The 23,086-nt window shown below is 38.3% G+C and overlaps 1 long non-coding RNA gene across 3 annotated transcripts in view; it reads right to left on the reverse strand.

Moving 5' to 3' along the window:
- The window catches only part of LOC142361964 (uncharacterized), a 251,588-nt gene that overhangs the window by 13,128 nt on the left and 215,374 nt on the right, over positions 1-23,086 (reverse strand). For all 3 annotated transcript variants that reach the window (XR_012764551.1, XR_012764553.1, XR_012764552.1), the window contains 2 exons: positions 18,097-18,286; positions 12,387-12,531 (listed from right to left, as the gene is read on the reverse strand). This is a non-coding gene — a long non-coding RNA (uncharacterized LOC142361964). The remainder of the gene's footprint in view (positions 1-12,386; positions 12,532-18,096; positions 18,287-23,086) is intronic.

Genomic DNA, 23,086 nt, shown 5'->3' on the forward strand with positions numbered 1-23,086 from the left:
GACTTCTTCATCTCAGTCCATAATGTTTTCTCATGGGCATATAAGAGTTTAAGTCAAGATCCCAGTCCATCATGGCAGTGTGTGCACACATACTTTAGAATAAGCATGACACTAGTGATCCAGATATGCAGACCTTACATCTACATCTGACCAGCCTGTGCCTCATACGCTCTAGCAATCTAATGGCATTCATGCAGTTCAAAGAGTTTGATGGCTTGCAGCGAACGATGAAAACCCCACTGAGAGAAACAGGTCTCACACAGCTTTAAGCTTTAAGCAAGAAACTCTTTTATAGTTCGAAGTTACTCACTTAATTGAATCAGCTATGGACATTTTAAAGACAGTTTACTGATAATTTACTAAAAAAGAACAAATGTGGAGTTAATATCTGCAGATCATCACTAAGAGCTTTTGTTTTCATTTTTTTAAGCAACACTTGGAGATGCTACAGCAGTCACTGAAGTCAGTGCAAATTTCTTTCCTAATTCAATCCAAGTAAAAACTTGGATTGGATTTTTTCCTTTGTTAACATTTTGGACCTCATTCAAGTTTAGCATAGGGGTAAGCATGACATTGATCAGACGTAGCAAGCCTATAAAATGAACAATTTTGGTTTGCTTGTTTTTAAGAAGTCACAAAGTCCAGCAAAAAGGTGCTAGGATTAGGATATTAAAAGCCAACCTGCAATACAACCTTTCTTTCTAATCTTGCTCAAATTAGCCATTCTTGGCTTGCCTCCCTTGTGCTGGGTTCCCTCCCCATACCTATGAAATAGGAGCAATAAGCTCCCAGAAGCAAAACTGTGACCCATTATGTTGTGACTCCCACAGTAACATATTGCTCCACTTCAAAGAAAGTAGTTTCATCCTTTATTAACATGAATGAAATGAAACAAGACAACCAATAAGGTCTCAAAATACTGTCATCCCCTCCCCCTCAAAAAGACAAGAACTAACTTGTCTGAAATTAGAATTCTTTGTTAACAATGGTGTAAGTTTCATGCTCTGGATTTCATGCTCTGCATTCACCTTAACCTGATGAGGCTCCATGTCTATCCATAAGCTTCCCTGTCAATTCCCCTCATAGCTCAAAGCTTAATGGACCATTCAGGGGCTAGACTGCTCTTCACTGGCCCTACAGATAATAATTTCTATAAGCCAGGGATTTTTATCCACAGGTATTCCCCTCTGTACAGACTGATAATTCACCTCCAGTTACTGCTGTATGAACACCACCGTTCTCTCAGGCTCAATTCCATATCCTTTCTCCTCTGTGCTACTCAATACATCTGAAAATCAATAGATGGGTAAGGCAAGCTCTCCCACCACTCTGCCTTCCCCTGATTTAGCCCTCCTTAGCAATTCTAATGCCTGCTTTTACCTCCTTTCCCCAGCCTGTGAGAGTTACCATTGTTATTCCCTGTATCTGGTCTGATTTCAGGTGTTTTGTGAAGTCCCTTGAATTTAACTCTTCTGTGGCCGTATGGAAGTTCAAAATCCGGTCACAGATTTTAGAGTCCTAATTGTTGCAGAAGTGGTAAAGCATTACATTGCATCAGTCCTCACAAATGATAATCAGACGTATTTCTGTGTATAGCTCAATTACAGGATATTCATGGAAATTATAGGAATAAATGGTAAAAAATGACCAGTAAAATTATGATTGTAAAATGTTTAGTCATAGCTAAAAAGGACATTTTGGACAATCAGGTATTTCTCATCTATTCTTATGTAAAGCGGATAAAGTAAAATGAAACTAGATGTATAAATTCTTTCTTGTAATAGGGATTACTTATTTTGCAAGCTCAAATGCTTCTTTTATGCATACATATTTTTAGTAGTCATAGTTTAGGTTCAACAGTTCTAAATCTGAAGGCCTAAAAGTAAGCCATTGAGGATGTTAATTTTAAAAAGTAAATTTCTAAAGAATTTCCTCCAAGTAAATAAATTCATACAAGGAGTTTTAAATTAACAAAGAACTAACATACTTTATTGGGGTAATACTTACATCTCAAATCCTGGTAAAGGGTCTCATGAAGTCTGTATTTTTTTGTGTAATATTTCCTATGATATACACGTATGTCTTCAGCTAGTAACTATTAAAAGACCAGGTAATGCTGAAACAATTCTGATGCATTTGTTTATGGATAAAGAAAGCTTTACTGTTCTGCTGGTGTATCTAGGATAGGGCTTTCTCTGTAAGACTAGTACAAGCAGTAATTACCCGCCTGAGAGAATTTCTGATATCGGGTTTCCAGCAAACTGGTTGTATCCTATTATTTCCTCTAGCGCTCTGCAGACACATGTTTTGTGTCAATGCATTCTGCTCAAACAAGTGAGATCACACTGAAGCGTCTTGCCTGACAGGTTAAGATCTCCGTGCTGTGAGAGGATGAGCGGCCCTAGCAGATCAAGCTGCCTCTGTCCTCCATTGTCTCCACAGAGAGAGCAGCCCAACCCCTTGCAGACTGAGTCTTTTCATGAAGATCCTGGACAGCCACCTCTTGGTCCTAGCTGCGTACAAATAGTCTAAAAAATGCCCCTCTCCCCCAGCCTGTTAGCTGCAGATGAGCTTAACCCCTTACTCTCTAGTTTATCATTCACAAGGGAAAAAATACATTTCTGTTCTTTTCCTGGGCAGATAAATTACAATAGTATTTGTAGAGATGGGGTCTTAAGTTATGAAAACAAAATCTGAAAAGCATAATAGAAGAAAAAACATCCAGAAAGAAATCTTACATGGTAGAGAAGAATAGAGCAAGTGTGATGAGGAAAATCTCAGTCGATAGTGAAACAATAAAGGCCACTAAATCAAATAAAACCATAAGAGCGCAATCTCAGTAATGAATAGCAGATATACTGTGCAATACTGAGGATGAAAGAACAGCCATATTTAGAACTGATCTATTCTTCCTCAAAATGTTACAGTGCTTTATTGTAATCAGAAATTTGTTATTTTTCTGAGATCAGTGAGATATTAATGAAAATGGATACTAGTTTCCTGGCCAGGAGCTTCCAGACTCATTGTACGTAGTGGATGCCTCATTTCTGGATGTCTAACTGTGGACTCTTCTTTTGAACTGAGTTTTATTGAAATTACTGAGAAAATGTGGTTTGAAAAAAAAGTCCTTTCAAGGGCCTCCATTTGTGTAAATAAAAATTAAAGTAGTTGCAAGCACCAAAGAACTATTTTGAAGCAGCTACCAAGAATTAAGGGGCATTTGCTTGCTCTTCAACAGTATTCCACTCACAGCTGGGAAACCAAGAAGTCTTTACTTTAGTTGAAAGACAAAGCAAATCAGGAAGCCAAGCGCCAGCTGCTTATTTATTTGTTCTTACTAAGACACAGATGTTATTTTCCTTGCACCTGAATTGCTATTCCTTAACTTAAAGGATATGTATGACCCAGATGATATAAATACAAGGTTCTTCAGCAGCCACATCAGGTTTGATCTTCAGTTAAGCAAAACTTTGTACAGGGCTTTCTAAGCCCTTTCCAGTAAAATAGCTATCTTTTTGGTGGAAATAGTAAGAAAATAGAAAATAAGAATATTTCAAATCAATAAATCTCAGGAAACTGCAAAGCCTTCCAGGACTGCGTAGGTATATTGACAGAAAATGTAACATTCTGGTGAAAAAAAAGTTAAAATGGCAAAAAACACTGTAAAAGCTATTGAATTTGTTATGCACTCTATCTACCCAGTTACCTTGGCCATACAGAATTTATTTTTCATTCTACTTGAGTGAAGAACAATTTTTATTCTCATATTTAAAACGAACAGACACTAGGTGGATAGAACTTTTCCCTGTACGTATTTGAGATCCATATGTTTTAAAAAATTAATGAAAAATCGTTTAGAATTTTTTTTCAGGAAACACATAGAAACCACAGAGAAATCTTTCATCTATAGGAGTAGAACAAAAGGACTACAGCTGGATTCCATCACGGAAATATGGGGCTAAGCAACCAGGTCAAGAAATAGATGAGCTTCAAGAAATTTTGGATCAAGCCCTTTCAGACTTCCTCCAGGTTGTGCTGCAAGCCTATGACAGAGTTAGGTAAATACTCTGTGGCTCAGATCCTAGTGTTCTACCTCCAGTCTAGCATTCTCCTGAAAAGTGATCTGCTGAATACTGTGTCTTCTCCAAGGAGAAGTATCTCAGGTATTTTCAGACTGATGTGCTGTACGCTTTAAACATTGTTGTACATTTCACCAAATATTTTAGAGGTACCAGAGAATCTTAATGTTTTTCACAATTGCTGTATGGCAAATTCCTTGGTACCTTACCAGATTTTTCCATTTATATCTGATTTCTTGATTAGTTTATTTTCAAAAATATCACCTCCTTACATCACAGCAGATGCAGAGAATATTTTTATATTTTAATGGAAGATCCTATTCTATAGAATCAGTGTTTTAATTATGCATTCTAGCATAACCACATATGGGTCACTAAATACTTTGGTATATTGACTTTTACCATTAAGAATAAGAACACTAATATGTCAAAATAGTCTTTAATGAGAGAGAAAGGTAATATCTGCCTATTTTTTACACTAAATATCTTCCAAGCATTTTGTTTTGCAAAAATATGGGGATTAATTTTGCTACCTTCTCCGCAGATTTCCATCTACCTCAAATACTATTGGTAGTTTCAGCTGAGGGAAAATGTGGACCATTCTTCAACTCCCCTTCCCAAAAATCAAAGAAAAAACATTTCTGAGTACATTATGTAACACAGAATTATCTTGCGAATTACTCAGAAGTGGCTGCATATCACTGGCAGTGAATAAGCTTTATATGGCTGAAATCTGAAAAGCAATTTCTATCTGTATCCATTTTTATTTTTAGCACTGCACCTTTCACTGGACTTTGAGTACATTGTATTCCTTTAGAATTACAGTCCTTAGAAAACTGAATTTTCATTTTAATGCCCTTTCTTCGTGAGAGAGATGAAAGGAAATGCTAACCAGAGCCAATTTGTCCCACAAAGAGAGGCTATAGTCTAGGTTAAACTCATCAGATGAATGTTAAATACAAGGTGGATAGGATACTCATCTGACTGCTTTCACAAAAACCCTAATGCAGCATCTAATCCTCTTTTCATTGTATGGTCTGCCTCCAGCTTCAGAAAGCAACTGTTCAAAGTTCCTGCCACAGTGCTGTTTCAGGTAGAGTGCAGCTTCGCTTTTGGAGGGTGACACGAGTCCACAAACTGCCAGCTCTCCCTGCCAAGACCCTGCGGTCTACCCAGATCCTGATGCAGCAGGCTCAGGCGAGCTGTACACCTGCTCATGGCACCACAGGCTAGCCACCTCAGGCCCACAGTACATACATATCCCATATAAATGGCTGTAAGGAAAGCTGCTGTTAGCCGGAGCCACAGACCCCAAACCAGGGATGGAGACAAGTATCACTTCTGGGCTACGTTCACCTCTGGACTGTTACAAATGAAAAGTGAAGGTCACTTTTTCCATTTGATTATTTCGGGCATGAATGCATTGGTATGTGCATATTTTGAGACAGTGTCTGAGAAAAGTGTGTAGACTGGCAGGAGAGGAAACAATGGAAAATTCACAGTTGGTACGATTTTAAATTCCCCCCCTTGTCTTCAGAATAATCACTAAAACATAACTCTGAAAATCTGAGTTAAGGAAATGTGTGCACACAATTTGTTTAGGATAAAAATTATATTGTGTAGTATAATAGTCTATAGAGCCCATCATATGTAATATTGCAATATTACTGCAATGTTACTAAACTGGATATTGTAATTAAATTAGTAATTATGTTAAACATTACTTATATTTTTTGGGGAAGTTATGTTCTGTAATAGAGCTAGTGATTTCCTGTTCTTCAGTTAAAAAGGAAAATTCAAATATGCCATCAGCAAGATTCATAATAAAATGACTTGTCCAGTTCTTGGTATAAAATCATGAAATAAATATGAAACAGGAATAAATCCTTTTATAAAATGCTCGTAAGAGACTTCATATCCTGAAGTTGCTCAGTTTCTGTAGGGGGTGACTTTCCTTTTAACATCTGCTAGCCTTCATTGTCATATTGCAGAAACACATCTTTATGTAAAGCAGAGAAAAGAGACTGACAAGGTCTTTGCCAGTATGAAAATCTCTTCTTTGATCTTTCTGCCCACAAAGGGTGATGAAAAAACAACACTAATTTGCCTTTTGTACTTTCTGCTTGATGAAACATTACCAGTTGTCAGAGGTTTTTTAACTATTCATGAAGACCAGTGCTCTACAACATGGATAATACAAGTGTCCTCGATTATTTATAAGCCAAGATGTCAAATTGGAGGCTCTGAGCCAGCCAAGTGTTTAGTTTACATTCTGACTCTTTATTCTGTTTTGTTTTTTGCTTATTTGTTTCTCCCAAAGAGATTGCCTTCTGTTCCTGAAACTAATTCATTGCCAAGCAGCTTTTGTAAATCAAAGAGCCGTCTTGTTTCCTTGCTGTCTTTCTCTCTCAGTGTGTCGTTTTAGGCTGACTATGCTCTGCTTATATGCGTTTGAAGTTTCTCTTCAGCCATGCCAAGTGAAGGGGATGCCATTTTCTACATTCAATAGTGGGTCTGTGCTTTTGAAACCTGCCAACTAGTAAAATAAGTGTCTTACTTAAAAACTTCTATTTTATTTCTCATGAATTAGTAATAGTCAAACATACTTATAAAATACTGTTTTTTGGGGGTTTGATGTAATTCAAAAGTCATTCCCAGATTCTATAATGATACTATTAGATCACAAAATGCAGGACATATTTAGTTGGGTCAACAGCTATGTCCATGATCTAGCTGCCCAGTGTAAGCTGCTAATGTTCTTATTTTTCTCCCTATGCCCCTTGGTAATGTCTCTCACCTTTAGGACTTTTATAGTCTACTTACGTTTGTCTGTTTGCATGATATCTTAAAACTGAAGTTTGTAACTCTGATCTTTAGGGCCCTTTCAACTAGCTTGTTGTTTTGTGCTGCCTGCAGCTCCATTATTAATCACCACGATTATTTTCTAATGCAGTCACTATAAAAGTGCCAGAATCTTTCCTTTTATTTCTCTGTTTTTATATCTTCAGTTCTGAATTTTTTTTCCCTTATGGCTGATGGTTAAGAATCCTGGTATCATCTCACCTTCTTCACACTGATGCAACAGTTCCCTTCATCTCTTTCTACTCTTTTTGAAAATCTTGTCTCAACATGGAATTTGCTAAGCAATCCTGATTTCATTCAAGTGCGCCTTGCAGTTACTTGGTAGACCCTGCTCAAGCTTCTTCCGTAATTAGAGTAATTACAAGTTTTCTCCCTCTCTCCTCTGTGTACTCTTCAGTGCTTAATACTGTATGAATTTGCAGTGCAACTTTTTTTGTATCATCTGAAGCGCTCACCTGAGGAAATCAAAGCACCCAATTTGTATCTATAGATCTAGTTCAGGAAACCTGTACGACTAACTTATCTTTGGGGAATGTTATTGATATATCGAATTTGTTCAACATTTGCTAATGGATGTAGAAGTTACTCGGACAGGGGCAGAGGGAAGAGAGAAACAATGGCCGAGAAGGGAATTGATATACAGCAAGACAGCAGCCTGCACCATGACCACATATTTCTCGTTTTAAAAAAAAAAACGGATTTGTTTCTATTCTGTAACACTCATTAAAATCTATTCATATTTTTTGCCAAGTTTTAATATTGCATTTCTATTTACTAGCTTGCCATGTTCTATTATGTTTTGCTTCATTTGTAGGCTGTTTTGTTTCAGGCCTTTTTACACATTATTTTCATCTTGCAGTGCCTGAAGGCAGTCTGTTCTACAATCATTCCAGAAAACAGCTGCTTAATTAGTTGGCTATATCTCTTCATCCTCTTCTTCCCTTTTCTGTCTTTATCTCTGATAAACCTGATACATCTAACAAAAAGCAGAATTTTGATGCTGTATATGATTTGATAGAGCTTCATTTCCTAAACAATATTGTGAGACACAATGGGATCTTCTATTTGCTGTTCAGTCCTTTTAAATACCGGAAAGATTACTACATAGGCTGAAGCTGAAAAAGCTAAAGGCAGTGGAAGTGAAAAGGAAGGGGGAAGGAGCAGTCGAGTTGGAAGGTGGTAGTAAGTAGACAGATAGGGTAGTTCTCACAACAGGTGACCGGCCAACTGAGAATAAGAACTAATGTTAGTGAACTCTTGCAGATGAAAGAGTACGTGAGCCCTGAAGAGCTAAACAGAGGAAGGAGTGAGAGATTCAGCTCAGAGAAAGCAATCTTGAATATCGATTTGTTGCAACATGGTAGGAACAGAGTCCTTGACTGGTGAATACTACTTTCAATTATACAGGTAGCTGAGCCTTTTAAAGTAAAAGTTCAGAGATTCCACGTAGATGAGCATTAAAAAGATGTGTAAGTCTCTCTGAGTGTGCTATATGTTCTGCTTTGCAGGGCAGTTCTCTCAGCATCAATGTGTGAGCTGAAAAACTGCTCGGATTAGATACTGATATGAACAATAGTCCAATAACATCCATAGCCATGGGAAAAAGTAGCTGTGTAGGAAGGATTACTGTGGCAGCAGCTGATGGTGTAGCCAAGGGCTATAGTAAAGCTTACGGAGCAGAGCTGCACTGCTCGCATATTAACGGTTTAGCTTGTGTATGTATCCCTGTATCCTGGGGCTGCAGAAATAAAAATTCCTTATAGAGATGTATAGGACAAAGAGATTTATTTGCCATATCCGCACCATCTGAATAAACTCACTTCTCTCAAAATCTTAGAATACTTCATGGCATACATAATGCCAAGTGTGAAAGGGGAATGGATTTCCAGGGATCTTCTGGTTCTTTTTTTCTGGGTCTTTTATTCTTGGTAAGGACTCACAAGAATGTTCTCAAGCCATTCGATCTGCACAGCCCCAGACCTGCTGACTCCATCACTGCTTTACGCACAGTATTGCTAGTGAGTGGACCCCTGTCCTCCCTTTCATGCTCCCTCTTCCTCTTCCTCTTCCTCTTTTTCTCAAAAGGGGCACAGATGGATGCAGTTGTCTCCCCACATCAAGGAGAGACTTGATCTCCAACGGAGTTCTCAACTAAGTTCTATTAGTCTGAGATCTGTGTAGGGAAATGGTACATAACTGAGCGTGCTTTAATTTTTATAGATGAGTAGAAGTTTACTGCAAATGGGTTTGGAGAAGTACTTTATTGGCCTGGATCACTAGATAAAGTGGGAAGAAAAGAAGTTTGTTTTGGAAGCCTTTCAACTCTTTCTTTTCATCTAGGTATGCTAAGCTTTCCAAGAGGATTAGTCAATCCTATTAAAAGGTGAAAAAACCCTAGAATGTGTACACAGTATCTGAAGGAATTGATGTCTAGTGTATTTATTACAGTACAATTTATCCACTTAATAAAGCCATATATTTCTGTACAAGTGTCCTGGTTTCAGCTGGGATGGAGTTCATTTTCCTCCCGATAGCTGCTATGACAAGGAAAAAAGCATTCAGAGTAGAGACGTGTTCAGGCGTTTTAGATTGCAAATATTCAGTGTTAGCAGCTTGCACCTACAGATACAAGTTTTTATTTCCTGCTTTGAGCTGAAATTATACAGCATCATATTTTTTTTGCCAGAGACAACGGCAAACTTTAATGCTTGAAAGCATTTGTCCTAGTCATAGTGTCTGATTTAAATTTGAAAAAAATAGATCTGTTCAGTGGAGATGGAAACAGTTGTTTTATTAAACATGTAATTTGATGATGTTTACAATTGAACCTCTACTGTTTATAAAGAAGATATTAAATGGTCAAGCAACTACATGCAGAAATCATATAATATTGTGGCCTTGTAATTTTAGTGTCCTGCCTTTGCTCCCTTCAGTAAAAATTTAAAAATTGTTCTGTGTTCAAAACAAAGTTTCATCAATACAGCTTACTGTGTGCACTTGCATGTTATGATGTGACATCTTTAAATTTTGAAAGATATTAAACCTGGTTATGTACCTTGAAAGACACTAGGCCAATTTCTCTCTCAGCATAAGTCAATTCAAATCCAAATAAGAAAACATTGCAGATAAAAAGGGCTAAAAATATTTTAAACAGTTAGATTTGTTCTGTCTCTTAGAGAATATTTACACAGGAAATCGAGTTATATCTCAGTCATCATAGTGGGAAACAAGAAGACATCCCTTTGTGGATGTGCTAAACAGCAAAAAAGGAAGCAAACAAACAAAATATACAATGAAAAGAAGGGAAAAGGTAAAGGGAGAAAGAGTCATATGTAAGCTCTGAGCAATCGACAGAGCCAGAAATACTCTCTGAATCCCTTGTCATTGCCACGCGGGTCTCTGGCTCTGACAATGAATGAAGGATGGCTTTGAATGCTGGCCACTTTGTATTTCAGATGGTCGATATAGTCCAGTTTAGCCTCTCCAGTAATAGAAGCGTGGGATAAAAGACTGCGCAGCTTAGATTCCATAGCAAATAAACTCTGTTTTAGCACTGGAAAAGGATAGAGGGGATGCAGAGTCATTATTCATAATTATTCATGATGTCCTTTATGAGATTGGTTACTGATAAGAAAGTACAATAAATACCTCATATGTGTAAAAATCAACCATAAAGAGCCTTAAAAGAAGACATGAATGATGTCTTGGAAGGGAAAGGAAGAACAAGCTGTCCCTCACTAGTAGTCCTGATGTGCCAGTGCCATGGTCTGGCTAGTTAGCGCGAACAAGAACTGAGCAAGTTAAAATTGGCTGCACTGAGCAATACGCATTTCCAGATGGAAAATTCTTTTTTTTCATAGTAATTAGGAGGTCCAGGTAAACTCAGGCACCTCTTCTAGTCTTTGTCCCCACATAAGAATACAGCCGAAAGTTGCAAACTGTCTTCCATTCAGGAGGCTGTTTGCCCTGTTATCTCACAGGTGAAGAGTTCATTACATTTCCTTATGAATAGGCACCTGAAATTGTTTTTGTCAAAAATAAAGGTGTAAAATGTAATAGTGAAAGAGAAAGTATGAGTAGATTTTAAGTCAGAGTTTTGAGCACTTTAATCTTCATTGAGAATAAATATAGGTATGATTTTCTAAGTGCCTGCTTATTGTTGCTGAATGGATTGTGACACAGAATGCAGAGTACTTTGAATCAAAGCTGTATGAAAACAGAAAGCAGGATGAGAGGACACAAGAAAGGAGGATGCTGCCTCAAAGCCGCTGAGCTGCTTGGAAGCCTTTCATGTGACACTCTGCAGCTGCTGAAGCCACAGCAGGTGGGACCCTCTGCAGAGCCATGTGTTACCTGTAGCAGAATATCTTTCACAGCTGGAGGTTTCCAGCCTGTACAGACAATTACACACTGTGGCAGGGCCACGTGCACTAATAACACTGCTGGAAAGGGGATGGCTGCAGGGAAGAAGACGAAATGGGTCTTTGGCTGTGATAAGTTGAGATACATTTTTTCAGCAGCAATGAAAAAGTATTTGATTGTGTTGTATCCTTTTGCTAGAGACCTAGTGTTCAATGCAATGCGCTAAATCACAGTGGGCATTGCTTTATCAAGCCAACTGACATGCAATTTGAAACATGAATTCTGAAATTATTCCAGTGGTACTAGGAGGATTAGGGAAAGGAAGTACAAAGCAAGAACAGAGATTTCTACTGTTCCTCTGCTGATACAGTTTAGTTGCAGTGCAGCTAAGTAATACAGCTGCTTAAGTTTTCAGAAGTGCCACAAATGGACAAACCATTTCTAGAATATGTGTGTACACAATATGAAACCAAGTACCACAACGGAAAGGGGAACCACTGTGACATGCAGCTTTGTGGGCTCATCCAAAATCACTAGAAACCTTTCCTCTTACTTCTTTAAACACTGAAATTAAGTAGAGCACACAGAAAATTTGCCTGCTGAGTTACTATGCCTAGATTTTTTAAAATTCTTGATATCTAGTAGTACCAATGAGATTTAAGAGGTTAGGAAATAATTATGGTATCCAGGGAAACATTTACTTCGCAAAAACATTCTTTAGGGAACAACAAACCTTCAAATCTTGGAAAAGTATCTAAGAATTAAACGGCAGTTATATCACCAGAATCGAAAGAAACAGCTCTAACATTAAGTCTTCCAATATGAAATTGTTGAATTCTGTATTTGGTATTTTCAAAATTCCTTGATCAACTAGTACTCTGTTTACAAGTGATGATTTTTCTCATCGCTGAATCCACAAACTCACTATGGGTCTGAAAACCCTGTAACATAAAAAAAGGTTTTATAACTGCAGCTATCTCCTACACAAAGAAAGAGGATAGACAATACCAGCATTCAAAAAAGTGTTTATTCATAAATGAGTACTTATTTGAAGTTCTGTAATACACTAAAACTTTTACCTACCACTGATTCGTCAGAACATTCTCCAATGTGTACGTATCTTTCCACGTGACATTTTTTCCTCGGGTTGCTGGAACCGTGTTCATGGTTAGAAGACCAGATCAGCTGCTCTAACCTCTTAGAAAACTGGAATTCAGGCTTGTTTTTTCTGCTCAAAATTAAACAATGTGCTCCAAATGAAAAATGTTCTATATAAGGAAAAAGAACTATTCATACAAAAATGATGGAAAATAACACCTGTAACTACTCTATGAAGGTAAATAAACTTTCCTGTAAGTCTATGAGACATGGTATTTGCTGTGTAAGAATGGAGAAGCCTTATGTGAAATGAAGTTTGAGAGTAAAAGGAAATTTTATCCTGTGAATTTTTTTGTAGCTAATGAAATTTTAATAGCCTGTTGGGGAGGCTTTTAGACAAACTAATATGACAGCTTATGAAAATAAGAGATGTGAAAGCAATAAAAAGTGCATTTACTAAATAGTCTTGGATCATATTGGTAAACTTGTATCAGGTGGATTTGAAGAAAATTTCTACTTGTTATATACATTTCATACAGTTAAAAAAACCTTGCAGTATGGCTTATTTTACAAGGCAGAAAAATTTTATTGCTGCATCAGCAGCACAGATTTGACTAGTCAGGAAGAACTGCAGAAAATCTGACCTTTTTACATCTCCATAATTATAACTTTCCTTTCAGAACTACTTACTTCCAACAGGAGTAGTCTGACTACCCATTTGCAAAATGTTTGTCAGCTCTAAAAAGTCATCCGATTGCTATTTGTACACTGACCTTCAGGTCAGAGAAGGTTTACTGGTCCTAATAGCATAAGTAAGATCAATGAAACAGTGAAATATTGTAGGTGGCTAACATCTTCCATCAGAAAATTCCTGGTATTCACAGCTACCAAGTCCCATCGTTACAAGTAAAGTATTTGAGTTACAAGCCAACAAAAGGTATCTATTACACATAAATCATGTTTTTAATTTCTGCTTTCTTTCCTAGATAAAACCCTCCCTTTCCTTCAAAGGTGCTGCCAAGCATGCATTTAGAGTAGCATTAATAATGAGATCATTAATCAGGTATCAATGTTTCAAGACACTTTGTTGATCAGTAATTCTTTAAAAACACTAGGAATCTTATAAGAAAACACTGAACTGAATGTAATGCATCCTGTCCAACAGCTTGTAAGCTTGATCAGTTTTGTAGACTAGATGATGATGTAGCAATATTTTCGAAACACTGAGCACTAAAAACACATTAATTGTGACTGCCTTTTTCTGGTCAGTGAATAGCTTAGTATGAGGGGGATAACATTCCCAGCTCTTCATCATGCAGATCTCCAAGTGAGTGCACCAACTGCTGTGTTCAATGTAAACGTTTGTGTAGTAGTTACTCTCTGTCTAAACTGTTGGAATAGGAGGAAACAAACATAGAGAAGGGGATCAAAGAGAGTAAATGGAAGTCACAAGAAAATAAACAAGTTCTGAATAATGAGCCTGATTTATCATTCATTTCATCAGCCTTACGGTAATGAATGAAACAAAATCAAGAGTTAGTCTTGCTAAAAGTTTTCCAAAATTAAGGATTTAAGGTTTGCCAGTTTCTTTCTGGATCAAAGGTTGTATTGAAGGATTAAAGGCTGGCTTTGCCACTGAATAAACATATTTATTGTCTTTTTTGAAATTATTATTAAAAAAATTCACTTCATGCAAGCACCTCTACAAAAGGATTATAGGCAGAATGAGGATGCGAGCTCCTTCTGCCAGTATCCAAAAAGTTTTTGTTTTTCATTTGGGGAAGCAGATTAACTGTCACTAAGAACAAGCATTCAATCCTCTATCCTTAAGCTGATGCGGGTAGCTGATTAAAGTCTGTTGTGGTGATGCTGTTTGCAAATGAGGCACTTCACATTTTCCAACGCACATGCCTAACATGCTTTATTTAAGCATCTGAATAAAGCAGGGTAATTTTCAGAGGAGGTTAGTTCCCACATACTCATGGACACCATACCGTCATCTCAATTATAGTGTCAGGAGCAGATGGCATTTCAGTGGGGGTCTTCTACAGGTGACCCAACCAGGAAGACTAAGTGGTTGAGGCCCTCTATAGACAAATAGGAGCAGCCTCATGTTCACAAGCCCTGGTCCTTGTAAGAGACTTCAACCACTATGATAACTATTGGAGGGACAACACAGCAGGGCAGAAGCAATCCAGCAGGTTCCTGGAATGCATTGATGATAATTTCCTACTCCAAGAGATAGAGGAGACACAGAGGAGAGATGCTATGCTGGACCTTGCTCTCACCAGCAAGGAGGGACTGGTGGGGATGTGAAGCTCAAAGGCAGACTTGGCCACAGTGCCCATGAAATGGTGGAGTTCAAGACCGTTAGGGCAGCAAGAAGGGCTCACAGCAAGCTTACTGCCCTGGACTTCAGGATAGAAGACTTTGGCCTCTTCAGTGATCTGCTCAGTAGAGTACCATGGGACAAAGCCCTGGAGGGAAGAGGGGCCCAAGAAAGCTGGGTAATATTGAAGGATCTCCTCCTCCAACCTCAGGAGCGATTCATTCCAACAAAGCGAGGAAATCAGGCAAAAACATCAGGAGGCCTCCATGGATGAACAAGAAGCTCCTGGACAAACTGCAGCACAAAAAGGAAGCCAACAGATGGTGGAAGCAAGGACAGGTAACCTGGGACGAACACAGAGAAATTGTCCGAGCAGCCAGGAATCAGGTTAGGAAAGCTAAAGCCCTGATTGAATTAAACCTGGCCAAGGACATCAAGGGCAAAAGGAAAAGCTTCTAAAGGTACGTCAGTGATAAAAGGAAGGTTATGGAAAATGTGGGCCCTCTCTGAAAGGAAACAGGAGACCTGGTTACCCAGGACATGGAGAAGGCCGAGGTACTCAATGACTTTTCTGCCTCAGTCTTCATCGGCAAGTGCTCCAGCCACACTGCCCAAACTGCAGAGGACAAAGGCAGGGCCTGGGAGAATGAAGAACTGCCCACTGTAGAAAATGAACAGGTTTGAGACCGTCTAAGGAACATGAAGGTGCACAAGTCCATGGGACCTATGGAGCTTCATCCGCAGGTCCGGAGGGAACTGGAAGATGAAGTGGCGAAGCAACTATCCACCATTTTTGCAAAGTCATGGCAGTCCAGTGAACTTCCCACTAATTGGAAAAGGGGAAACATAACCCTCATTTTTAAAAAGGGTAAAAAGGAAGACATGGGGAACTACTGGCCAGTGAGTCTCACCTCCGTGTCTGGCAAGATCATGGAGCAGATCCTCCTGGAAACTATGCTAAGGCACGTGGAAAAAAAGGAGGTGACTGGTGACAGCTGACATGGGCTCACTAAGGGAAAATCATGCCTGACAAACTTGGTGGCCTTCTATGATGGGGTTACTGCATTGGTGGATAAGGGAAGAGCAACCAATGCCATCTACCTGGGCTTGCGCAAAGCACTTGACACTGTCCTGCATGACATCCTTGTATCTAAATTGGAGAGATATGGATTTGATGGATGGACTACTTGGGCAATAAGGAATTGGCTTGATGGTCACACTCAAAGAGTTGCAGTCGACAGCTCAATGTCTAAACGGAGACCAGTGACGAGTGGTATTCCTCAGCAGTCAGTATTGGGACTGGCACTGGTCAACATCTTTGCTGCTGACATGGAGAGTGGGACTGAGTGCACCCTCAGCAAGTTTGCTGATGACACCAAACTCTTGGTGCAGTTGACATGCTGGAGGGAAGGCATGCTATCCAGAGGGACCTTGACAGGCTTGAGAGGTGGGCCTATGTGAACCTCATGAAGTTCAACAAGGCCAAGTGCAAGGTCCTGCCCTTGGGTAGGGGCAGTCCCAGGCACAAAGAGAGGCTAGGTGGAGAATGTCTTGAAAGCAGCCCTTTGGAGAAGGACTTGGAGTGTTGGTTGACAAGAAGCAGTGTGTGCTCGCAGCCCAGAAGGCCAATCGTATCCTGGGCTGCATCAAAAGCAGCATAGCCAGCAGGTTGAGGGAGAGGATTCTGCCCCTCTACTCTGCTCTGGTGAGACTCCAGCTGGAGTCCTGCGTCCAGCTCTGGAGCCCTCAGCACAAAAGAGACATGGAGCTGTCGGAGCGAGTCCAGAGGAGGGCCACAAAAATGTTCAGAGGGATGGAACACCTTTCCTATGAGGAAAGGCTGAGAGAGTTGGGGCTGTTCAGCCTGGAGAAGAGAAGGCTCTGGGGAGACCTTATAGCAGCCTTCCAGTACCTGCAGGGGACCTACAAGAAAGCTGGAGAGGGACTTTTTACAAGGGCATGTAGTGATAGGACAAGGAGTAATGGCTTTGAACTGAAAAAAGGTTGATTTAGATTAGAAATATGAAGTTCTTTATTATGAAGGTGGTAAGACACTGGAAGAGGTTGCCCAGAGAAGCTGTGGATGCCCCCTCCTTGGAAGTGTTCCAGGCCAGGTTGGATGGGGCTTTGAGCAACCTGGTCTAGTGCTAGCGGAAGGTGTCCCTGCTCATGGCAGGGGGGCTGGAACTAGATGATATTGAAGGTCCCTTCCGAGCCAAACCATTTTATGATTCTGTGTTCTCTGAGAAAAAGACCACTTTCATATAGGAATACTGAAGAATTATGCATATAACACTAGGCACCACTTTTTGAAGAATTTGAGTCCTACTGTTAGATTTTACACCCACCCAAAAATTCAGGAAATTCTGTGTCAAGAATTCAGGGCCCATAATAACAATATATCCATTAGGGAGTCTGAAGTTGTATCATATATGAAGCTAACTAGGTAGGTATATATAGGTGACGATGTTTTCCGGGAATCCATTCAGTTTGGGTCTGTCAGGTTTTTTTTATTATAAACATGTGCTATAAGTACATATTGAAAGTAAAAATTATGAATAAGATTTTATAGCCTTCACATTCTGATAACTTTAGATTCCTAATGGGAGCCAAGATTTGAATAAATGATATACATAAAATGGAGAACTTCTTTTAAATGCTAAACTACCTTAAATCATCTTCTAAGCATTTAAGTAAAGATTTTTTTTTCAGTCTGAAAAACAAAAAAGCAAAACAGAACCCAAACTTGAGGTGATCTGCACACAGAGAAAAATGATGGGAATACTTTGCATTGTTAATGTGACACAAATAGTATCTCATTCATTTTCCCATCAGTTTTTCATTGATCCCATTCCTATATTTCTCACAGGGAAGCAGAACATCTGATATGATTCTGGCTGCTTTAATTTCTCTCTATTTGGAATCTGATAAGTCATAGGACAGGTGTGTACTCCAGCTTGTTTTGAATTTCTGATCACAGAATATCATATTGAAATAAGTCATTTATAACAGATGTTACAGAACACAAAATGTAAGAGAAATTAAACTCTTGCAGGCAGGTTTGGGATTATCCTTCCCCCCAAAAATGTTTCTTTGATGCAATTTTTGTTGCATTAAAGGCAAACAATTTGATGAAGAACCTTTATGGTTCAGAGAAAAAAAAAAAAGTAGGCAAATGCATATTTTGAAATACACAGCTTTTGAATTTTATTTTACACCAATAGAATCCAAATATCTCCAGACTTTTGGAGCCTTTTTAGCACACTGACAAACGTCAGCATATACACATGTCAGTCTTCACCCTAAACACTCAGAATTTGTCAGGAAGAATGGATATAAATAGTATTAAGAAATTCTAATTCTCACCTGTATGTCTTCAACCACTTCAATGGTTAAGAGTTAAAAGACCACTGCAGTACATATATTTCTTTCTAGCTCAATAGTACCGATACTCCAGATAGATTGTATGACATGAAATGTTGAAGTTCCTGAAGTCCATTGCTTGCCCCAGCTTTGGGGTCCACCTAGTGTTTTTCTTCTGTCTTCTCCTTTGCACCTGCCAAAATAATTTTTTATTGGTCAGCATAATTCTTTATTCTTTCAGCTATTCAATGAGATGAGAATAAGTCAACTTTTTCTGTAAAGAAAGAAGCCTACAATGACTTCAAAAACTCCTCAACAAACAAAACCATGAAAAAAAGATTTTTCACATGATAAATGTGAGATTAAAATAGTACAGTATTAGCTTCAATTGGTCTATGCACTGGGCTAGAAGGATTGGATGGCATTGTAGCACTTAAATCCTTAGAAATACAGTCCTGCCAGCTCTACATTTTATAATATATGGATAGTTTGCTGAAAGGTAAAGAAAAAAAGAACCCTCACCTTTCAAGACAACATTACAGAATATTTATTACAATGGATTAATACTGTGGTTTACGGTTTATGGACCATGAGGGATAGCCCTTCTCAAATTATCTTTGCCTGATTCACCCCCAAAAAGCTGATTGAAATAACTACATGGGTTGAACAATAGAAGTCAGAATGCAGAATCTAATCAAGATTCCTAAATAATGTACGCACATTGCTACATTACTTCAGTGGGCTTTTCACAACAGCACTTTGCCACTATGTGAGTGAGAAGACAAGTACGTTGTCATTAAAATTAAATGTGAGGGCTCCTATAAGAACTTGATTACCATTCTTGACAAACACCATTTCCAACACTTATCAGTTGAACAATTAACAGCGTTTGATAATCAGCTGATACTGCTAAGAAAGAAAAAAAAGGTTTTTTAACAGTCATACCCATAAAAGAGCCTTGATGCATAATTTTTTCTGTTGGTGGAGGTGCACTAGACAAGCTAGGAGGCAGCCGAATGCAACATGCAAAAGATGAGAATGACCCTTACATCTGTGATGCTAGCTCCTGATGACAATCATTAGTATTGAAGAGTCAGGAGAATTTCAGCATCATCTTCATTATAATTCAAAAAGGGTAATTAGTGTAACAATCCTTAACACTTCCATTACAAACAGGCATGGTTTCACACTGATGAAAGAGAGGGCCATACATGAAGAAGAAAAGGGGAGTGGAAAAGAGAAGACTTACAACCATTATATCCACTAGCAATATAATAATTCAGTCATATAAACCTGTAATACAAATGAGTGAGCAAGGCTCTTCAGTAACTCTCCTCTCTTAGAGATGCATACATGAAGTATCATATGTGAATTTCTCATTCATAACAAAGCTCTCAGCCCTTCATGCAATAACAACACTGTGTCATTGGTAGCAATAGTGAAGACGGATGAGAAGAGCTACTGTTTTTTCCATTTAGCAAGACTTTTCACTTCAAAACAGGACCACTTCACCTTTTTTAATGGCCTGGTCTCTCATTAGATGCAAATGTTTCTGTGAAGATTTACAGCAAAGGACTCCAGCATTTAGTAATTATCAAACCTTTAAAAATATTATTGGGTTTTCACAAGTTACTCAAAAATCCACTCTACTTACATAGCACACAATTAGTATCTTTTATTATTTTATAAAAACTGCAGCAATTTCATCTGTTATACAAAAAACCCTGTCTAACATTAATTTTCTACATGTTTTCATATAGAATATAGCCTCCATATGCTGCCATTCTGGAGTAGGAACAGAATACATTGAAAAGTATTTTAATTCATACAATTAAAATTAATGGATTTTTCACTGCTTGTTATGAGTGTGTTTGCTTATATATGTGTACGTGTGTGTGTGCATATAGACAGATTATCATATATTTAACTGTGCTTACTCATAAACAGCATCATTCTGAATGTGGATTTATACAATGGAAATAAAGCTAGATAGAAATAAAATTAAAGCTGACCAACAGCCATTTTTACTTCCTAGGAGGTTTGAAATGTTGACAGTAAATAAGATGCAGCAGTATGAAAACTTGCTATTTCATGACTTCATGAACAAACTATGAATTTGGTTTACAGACAATAACATTGAAAAATAAGTACCTTTTTAGATTATTTCTGTTTCTTTTGAGTTTCTGAATATTTAGGTGTACCTTTTGAGACATTTTAAACTTCTATCCATAATTGAGAAGGTTAGAAATTAACAGAAAATATAAAATAATTGCATAATCACCTGACACTCAAAGACTCAAAGAAATCGCTTTGAGAAAAACAACAGATCTAGAGATTTAGAAAGCTGGCAACTAGGGGGAAAATGGAAATAATATATCTTTAAATGACAGAAATATTTTCAGTTTTAATTAGTAAAAGTTTATTAAAAATATACAGAACAAAATACTCTTGCCTACATCAGAGGAAGTACAGTAACTCACAAACCGCTTAACTTTATAACTATGTATGAAACTTGAAGATGCTTGATGAAAAAATGAAAAGAGATAGAGATGCTGCCTTTGCTCAATGATGTAGAAACTCCTTGAAGACTGCTGAGTGTAGGGGCAACAGTAGTAAAAGCTTCCTGTCTGTCTCCACTCTTTCTTCTGCTTGGTAGCATCAGTCTCATAGCATAAGGCCCAAGGAGCTCGGAAGAAGATAAATGGTTATGCCATCCACTGCCTGGCTACAACATTCATATCCTTTTCGACATGTACACTAGCACAGGATCTACCATCAGGATAACAGGACATACGCAACACATTCAGGAGAGGCATGTTTTTGTCTTTCATTGGCTGTGACCAAATTATTTGTGCCTTTAGTTTTGGATCTTAGGAACACCTCAGTTCATGTTTCTCCATCAAAATTCATGTAAGCACCTAGAGTTTTCCTGTTTTTTTTCGATTTGGCCAGTCTGCCAAACTACTTCTATTAAATTGTTCCTTATTGACATTTTTGGACTAATACCTTTACTGAACTTACAAGCTAAAAGTTTCTCATTTGATTCTGTTCTTGCACAGTGGACATTGATATTACCAGTTAGCTCTGGCAAGAAGAGAAGAATTTATTAAGTGAAACATTATGTTTAGAGTTCAAATCATGCTAATAAGTGTCAATATGAAAGAAGCATAACACAACTATGTGACCATATAACATGAATTTACCAAGTCCCTATGGTTTCTAAGGTTTCCTCAGGCATGACAGGACTATTTTGAACATTTTATTTAGAATTACAGTGTATATTTAATATGTGAAAGCAACATTACATCTTGTGTGCGTTGCACCAAATGCATTATATGTCAGAACTAAATTGTAACATTTTCTGCTGCCTCAGCAAATGTCTGTTTGCACCTACAGCTTTGTCAAAAGGCAATAAAGTAAAAAGCTTATTCATCTCACTATGAGGATGGAAGTTCTATTTACTTAAAATGAAATTCTAAGACATGCGGTTTCTGTTTTTGAATGAACAGTTTATGGTTGTCATTTAGAAGTAGCAAATCTTCACCTTCAGTAAAACTGCCTTCCAGACGAAAAAATATGATGTTTACTTAGTGATAAACAATTTATAGAGGAGAGGGGGTGTTATACCTAAGATGAGTCATGTGAATTTTGAAAATGAAAAGGTACTACCTGCATGTATGTACAAGGGATGTGTTTAATAGAACAAGTATTCTAAGTCTGTGGGAACATGAACTTTTCCTGGAGTGTAAAAATCAAGCTTCTTAGAAACTGGCTTTTCAATTAGAAAAGAACAAAACATTTTACATTGCATATCAGCCAACTTGAATCTTCACGCAAAGCTCAAGAGGTTTCTTAGCAAAGTACTTGGTGCTAGACTAGAGTGATGAAATGGGAAATGCCAGGATGATGGTACTTTCATCGTCTGAATGTGTTGTGTCAGTCAAGTTGGTGGCAGCGGACTTGCTATGGTGTTAGACTGAAAGGGTTAGATGAAACAACAAAGCTGAAATTTTTAAAATGTTCTAGATATCTTTAAAGAAAGGGAGCTGAGGAATCTGCGTTTGTACCTAGGAGTGTCAACAAATTCTGTGGCCAGAATCAGGCTGAGATGTAAACAGGACAACTGTATCTACAGGCAGAGAAGGAAGTTAGATTGACAAAGCTGGTAAAAAAAATGGAACACCTAAGATCAGGCACACAGATGTTAATTGGTTTTAATTTTTGCTATCCATCCTTCAAATCTCAGAGGAAAGAAATAAAACTTCTCCATTTTGAAGATCTTGTCCTTGAGTCACTTTAAACAACTTGCAACTCACAGGTCTCAGCAGAGAAAGGGTTTACAGGACCCTGTATTGTGGAGCCTGTCTCCCTAGCACAATTAGGAAATAGCCAGAACCTTAACTGAAAGATACAGTTCTAAGGAAAATAACTCCCTGTCAAGTCCAGAGTGTTAGATAATGTCATGGTTTAACCCCAGCTGGCAACTAAGCACCATGCAGCCACTCACTCACCCCTTCATCCCCAGATCCCTGGAGGGAAGGGAGGGAGGAGAATCGGGGAGAAAAAAGTAAAACCCGTGGGTTGAAATAAAGGCAGTTTAATAGGACAGCAAAAGAAGAAGAAATAATCACAGTAATAATAACAACAACAACAACTATAATAATAATAATAGAACACACAAAATGAATGATGTACAGTGCAATTGCTCACCACCTGCAGACTGATGTCCAGCCTGACTCTGAGCAGCGATTCTCCCCTGTGATGTGGTCAACTCCCCCAGTGTACATACTGAGCATGACACCCTCTGGTATGGAATGTCCTTTCGGCCAGTTCGGGTCAGCTGTCCCGCCTATGCTCCCTCCTAGCTTCTTGTGCACGTCCTCAGTCAGTGAAGCATGGGAAGCTAAAAAGTGCTGGACTTAGGATAAGCATTACTTTGCATCATCTAAAACATCAGTGTGTTATCAACATTGTTCTCACATTAAATTCAAAA

The sequence above is a fragment of the Opisthocomus hoazin genome, chromosome 7 (genome assembly GCF_030867145.1).
Source record: "Opisthocomus hoazin isolate bOpiHoa1 chromosome 7, bOpiHoa1.hap1, whole genome shotgun sequence".
NCBI classification, from domain to species: domain Eukaryota; kingdom Metazoa; phylum Chordata; class Aves; order Opisthocomiformes; family Opisthocomidae; genus Opisthocomus; species Opisthocomus hoazin.